This window comes from Nymphaea colorata, chromosome 7, assembly GCF_008831285.2.
Source record: "Nymphaea colorata isolate Beijing-Zhang1983 chromosome 7, ASM883128v2, whole genome shotgun sequence".
NCBI lineage: Eukaryota > Viridiplantae > Streptophyta > Magnoliopsida > Nymphaeales > Nymphaeaceae > Nymphaea > Nymphaea colorata.
This window is the reverse complement of record NC_045144.1, coordinates 19,215,659-19,221,151: the sequence shown is the minus strand read 5'-3', so window position 1 is coordinate 19,221,151 and position 5,493 is coordinate 19,215,659. Positions and strand designations below refer to the sequence as shown.

Below are 5,493 nucleotides of genomic sequence, written 5' to 3'. Positions count from 1 at the left end.
ACATAGATAATGAGAGAAGCGGGCCGATATATTTGATTGAACCATTGTATCCGTCAGGAATCTCGAACAACTCAACAGGATTGGGAGAGCCTTCTCGAGAAAGTCCAAGAAGTAGTCTCAGCAATTTAAAATATGGAGTAGCAGTCTCTCCAAGACGGCCCAGAATCCTACCGGAAAGAGAGAGAAACAGGTGGCGGGCTTACTAGTAAGGCTGTGTACAACGGTTTGACTGGAACTTTCTCTGATAATCTTAATTGGAGTTTATCTCAACTCGATATCGAGTTCAAATGCAAGTTCAAAATGGTAAATGAGTCTAAGTTTGAGTTATAAGAGTTTGATTCGTTTAAACTCAAGTACATATAATGAATGTTGAAATATAATAAGAATAGTCAAATGAGTAGCAATTAAAAATGGTTGTAGTTGATCCTGCTTTTTATAAAAGATGAGTTTATAATGCATTGAAAGTTTAGTCATGTATTGAAGGTTTTGAGAAATTTTTATTGAGGCTGGTGAATTACTAAGATTAGAATTAAGACTGCTAGTGACAGGTTAATATAAGCTGAAACCAGAGCCTAAGCTCAATGTGAGTAGTGACAGTTTGTATCAGGACCACTCACTCTGACACTCAAACCTAAAGTCTCATCCGTGCATATGGTTGATGAATTTAAAAGCTTCTTATATTAAAATTTATGATAAATATTTATGAGCTTATAAGGGGCCCCTCCCAACTGATGCATCAGACTGTCCATTCCAATTTCACATGAATGTAAAAACCAAAATGGGCGATTTGAAGCTTGACAGGTCCCTTGATCGGCCAGCATTTACTCTTTTCACTACCTCTCTGTCCTTCCTTCTGTCTCTCTCTTTCTCTTCCTTCCCCACTTTGTACCCATGCTTCTCCAACCATGCACTCATGCACTAAAGAGATAACATTTTAGTAATTTATTAAAAAGAATGGTCTTTATAGTCTTTTTACTTTCTTTTTTTATTTCCAATTTTGTTTTCACCATACTTACCCATGAAAATTCTTACACCAGTAATGCATACAACCAGGTTCGATGCTTCGAACTCTCCCTCACACACCAAAGGAGATGACAGCGCCAATTGGATCGTCATTTGGGAAGCCCGACCGGCGCACCTCCCAGAAACATAGCCGTCGACAGCACCACTCTCTCTCTCTCTCTCTCTGTTAATTAAATTTGCATTGGCTTGAGCTCCATAGCTGCCTGCACAATTAGCAACGACCTTCCTCCTAGTTTGAGATACTTCTCAATTTCTTTTCTCTTATATATATATATATATATATATATATATATTCTGGTTTTAGCAACGACCTCCCTCCTAATTTAAGATACTTCTCAATTTCTTTTCTCTTATATATATATATATATATATATATATATATATATATATATATATATATATATATATATATATATATATATATATATATATATATATATATATATACAATCCCTACATGATCGACCCAGGGACCGCACGGCCCCTTTTGTTTTTTTGTCTTGAACAATGGTGAACAATGGCTACGCACTGCCTCCCAGTACTCAAAAGAACGAAGATCGTTTTTTATAATCGTGCATCTCACTGCTTTCAAATCAGTTCTACATAGGAGAGGGGTGTTGAACGAACATATAACCAGCTTAACACCATGATTTGGTCCATTGAAAATCGAAGTGTTGTTCTTTCGACCTTAGAAATTGAGGCTTTTGGTTGGTTGTTTTGTTCTTGAACTGATGATGTTGGGCATTGGCAAATATTGGCAGTACGATATTGGTTTTTGTCTTAGAACTTTCTGGATTTCATTTCATAGTCAACATAATGAACATAAAATTAAGGCATCTCTGGATGCTGTTTCAGAAGATCTTTGATCTAGCGTGTCTACTATGCAGAAACACATGTAAGGCCCTACCCAGTGTCGTATGGTCATCCTCATATTGTTGATCGTGTCTGCTTCTTTTAACAAAGGAGAAGTAATGTTACAGAAGTCGGAAAGAGAAGCAGCTGTAGTTAAGCGTTGGAGATTGTACTCATCTTAAAGTGAAGATAGGCGGCAACTTTCAATCTTACAGCAGTCTTGTCCATTAAAGACTGAGTAGATACAAGTGCATTTGCAATTTGCGATATTGTCCACTATGCCATAGTGTTTATGTAGTTGAAAAAGGAAAAAAACTCTGTAGACAAGAGAAACATTTTTTTTTTCTTGCGATTTATGGAGCCATTCAACTTTTATGAGAACGGTATATTTTATTTGCTAGATATCATTAAGAAATTGTAGTTTATACCATCAAATATCTCATTCGGCTTATACTTTTTAAAATTGATAAGGCTAATGTTCCTGAAATTAAGTAAGCACACTTTTGATCACTGTAACAACGAAAGAACAAAACTGAATTTAAAGAGATGAGCTCCAATGAGAAACACACATAGCAGAAGGTGGTTTGCCATGCACAATTGGCAAGTTCAATAAACGCAGATCATTGGTGTGAAAAGAAGACTCAAGCCGAACTCAAGCCAACTTTTTTGTTCCCAACAAAAAAAGGCTTTCACAATTCTCATACGTTGGAGAGAGAGAGAGAGAGAGAGAGAGAGAGAGAGAGAGAGAGAGAGAGAGAGAGAGAGAGAGAGAGAGACAGGATTAAAAGCCCACCACCACTGAACTTTAGCAAACACGTGATAGATAGTGGTTTTTTAAGTTATCTATACTTGAAATAATTTACATCCCCAAGTAGCAGACTTAGTCATGGTAAGGGTCCCATCATCCCTATGAACACTTGGTTATGATCAAGCAAAGACTACGTAAGCTACCAACACATGAGACATTTTTTCATTCCTCGTGATTAAAAAAAATAAATAAATAAAGATTCTGTTTATAACTGCAGCTAGTTGAGCTGGAGCTCAAAAAGTTGCAGATTTATCCTGATTACATTGAAGAAAGGCTTTTGTCCTAAGGCCTTCCATGGGTGCATTAAACCTCACAACTACAATCAATAAGTACTGAAAGTTATGATACAAATAAATGTGGAAGCAATGTGAGAAATAATGGCTTCTATGATACTACATTCTCAAGGCTTCTGATTTCAAGCCTGCAAAGTGTCTGGCACCATTAAGTACCATTTTGTTTACAAAGATGGCTTTATCATCATGTAAAAACTGGTGTTAGAAAGCAGAAATTAGATGTGAAGGAGAGCTTCCGCAGCACCAGCCACCGCTTTGAATTCAACGTAACCACAAACCCGTGTCGACTGTACCTAAAACAGAAGAAAAGAGGCAGCTTATAGTTTATAACTGAAGTTAATTCAAATGCTTCCTATAAAATTAGAGAACACGTCAACATGGAGGTCAAAACATACAATAACATCATTTACAACCGACGTTACCTTTTCTCAATTCTTTGTTGAACATGACGATCTGATGCTGGTACGACCTTCAAGTGAAAAAATAGACACACTGCCTAGCTCTGCGATGAACATGAAGAACTGATGAAAAGAAAAAAAAAATTGCAGCAAAAATTTCTATTTACTAACTAGAAAAGGTCATACTAGGCATTGATGTTGATTTCTTTTACGTACCACCTGGTGGAAATACCAAGACATGAAAGCCTAACAAGGATCAAGTAGTTGCAGATTTATCCTTTTTGAGTGATTTAAATTCTGATTTTGTTTTAGTTTTAACTTTTATCACAAACTAACCAATTGAAAGCTTGATAAATCGAAAAGAAAAACTACTAAGACTAGAAACACACCTATTTCATGCGTCGGCTGTCCCTCCACATGCGTCGGCCATGGACTTCAGATGTTCATTGCCCACACACCCACAAAAATTACTTTATTTATATATATATAAACTTTACAATTTTTTGATTTTTCATGTAATTCTTAAAATTTGAAATTTAAACTTACAGTGAGAAATTTCTGGCTCTCCGGCACTACTCAGAGAGGGAGGGAGAAGTGATCACCAACTCGGATTAAAACACGCTGGTCAGCACTGGGTCAGGTGACAGAATGGCCTGATCACCCAGTGTGCAGAAGAAGATCTAATACAAACTGAAAGAAGATCTAATACAAACTAAAAGAGAAATATTTACGAATTTGGAGCAAATACAAAAAAAAATCCCATATAACTACATTAACTCCAAACTGTCATCATAAAAAACATGAATCCATGACATCAAGTTCCCCCAGAAAAGGGACAATTTATTTATAAAGAAAACACTAAGTCCAAAGCTGTAATTATAAAGCATGAATCCAGGACATCAAGTTCCCCTAAAAAGGAGAAAATTATTCATCATATGCACACATGATATCAAGTTTTCCTAAAAGCAGGAAACTTATTTGCAGGTCCAACATCTGTTTCCTTACATTGCACCACACTTGTTCCAATTTCAACAGAAACGTCAATTTGTCAAGTACTCAACAGCAATCTCAGCAACATCCCCGAACCCACCAAACAGAAGATTAAGTACCGTATGCTTTATAATAAACCATGCAACCTTCTTAGCCTTCTTTCTCTGTAAACAGACAATAAGAATCATGTCAAGCATGGCTGCTGCATAATGAGTCAGTCAGGTCAAGTTGGCCTCGAACTTGCTCATCAATACTATGATTCGTTTATAAACAAGTCGTGATGGAGTTCAAATGCATATTCGAAATGTTAAAGGAGTCCAGTTCGAGTTATAAGAACTCGACTTGGCTTGATTGCAAAATGAATGAAGTTAAAATGAAACAAGACAGACTTAACATAAACAAGTTAAACGAGTCAAGCTCAGGCCGGTTCTATGGGGCTTGGCATGAGTTTGAACTGAGGTCAAGTTTTTTGAGTTGCGGAGCTGGCCTGACTCTATCTGCAGCCTTAATGTCAAGAACATTCATTACAGGCTATTTAAACTCATCTTTCAGCTATAATGAGAAAAGCAAGTACCTTTGATCCTTTTGATTTTACAAGTGCAGAAGACTGCCCCTGGTGAGGCATTTCCGGCAACTTCCGTCGATCTGCAGACTGTCAATATGATAAAAAGAGAGAGAAGAGTCACAAACGTGGTTCACAAAAGTGAAACTGCTCCCCACGCTTCAGGCTGTTGAAGATGAGTGCACATTTATAGAGTAGCCAAGGCAAGTGGGAAGTTGCAGGAAACTTTGAAATGTAGTTTTTCTAGAGAGATGCCACTACAACTATTATGGTGATGTGAGAGGGTAATCAGTGTCTTCAATGAGTTTCTGCTTCCGTGGCTTGGATGGAGTTCATAAACAGAACATGGAATGAGTCACCATGCACTGACCTTGACAGTCCTGCAATTAGGGAAACACATAAGTTGACTAGCTCAACACTGTTAGAATGCGGTTGATCCCTTCGGATCTTAAATTCGAGGGCAACATTGTAAAAAAGGTATCGACAACAGATTGGTTTGCGGCCACTTTTTTTAGTATGAATTTAAAAATGAGTCAAAACATTTTAAATTAATTTAAAAATAAAAAA

The 5,493-nt window shown here is 36.9% G+C and overlaps 1 long non-coding RNA gene across 3 annotated transcripts; it reads right to left on the bottom strand.

Annotated features, from left to right (window-relative positions):
• Positions 1 to 2,869: 2,869 nt before the first annotated feature.
• On the bottom strand, positions 2,870 to 5,190 carry LOC116257879 (uncharacterized). Of its 3 annotated transcripts, XR_004173493.2 has the most exons (5): positions 4,939 to 5,174; positions 3,921 to 4,528; positions 3,764 to 3,807; positions 3,399 to 3,478; positions 2,876 to 3,269 (listed from the first exon to the last, which is right to left on the bottom strand). It is a non-coding gene; the product is annotated as an uncharacterized LOC116257879 (long non-coding RNA). The 3 variants fall into 3 exon arrangements; XR_007573913.1 differs by having other exon boundaries at positions 2,874 to 3,269; positions 3,764 to 4,528; positions 4,939 to 5,180; XR_007573912.1 differs by having other exon boundaries at positions 2,870 to 3,269; positions 3,399 to 4,528; positions 4,939 to 5,190.
• Between the last annotated feature and the right edge of the window lie 303 nt (positions 5,191 to 5,493).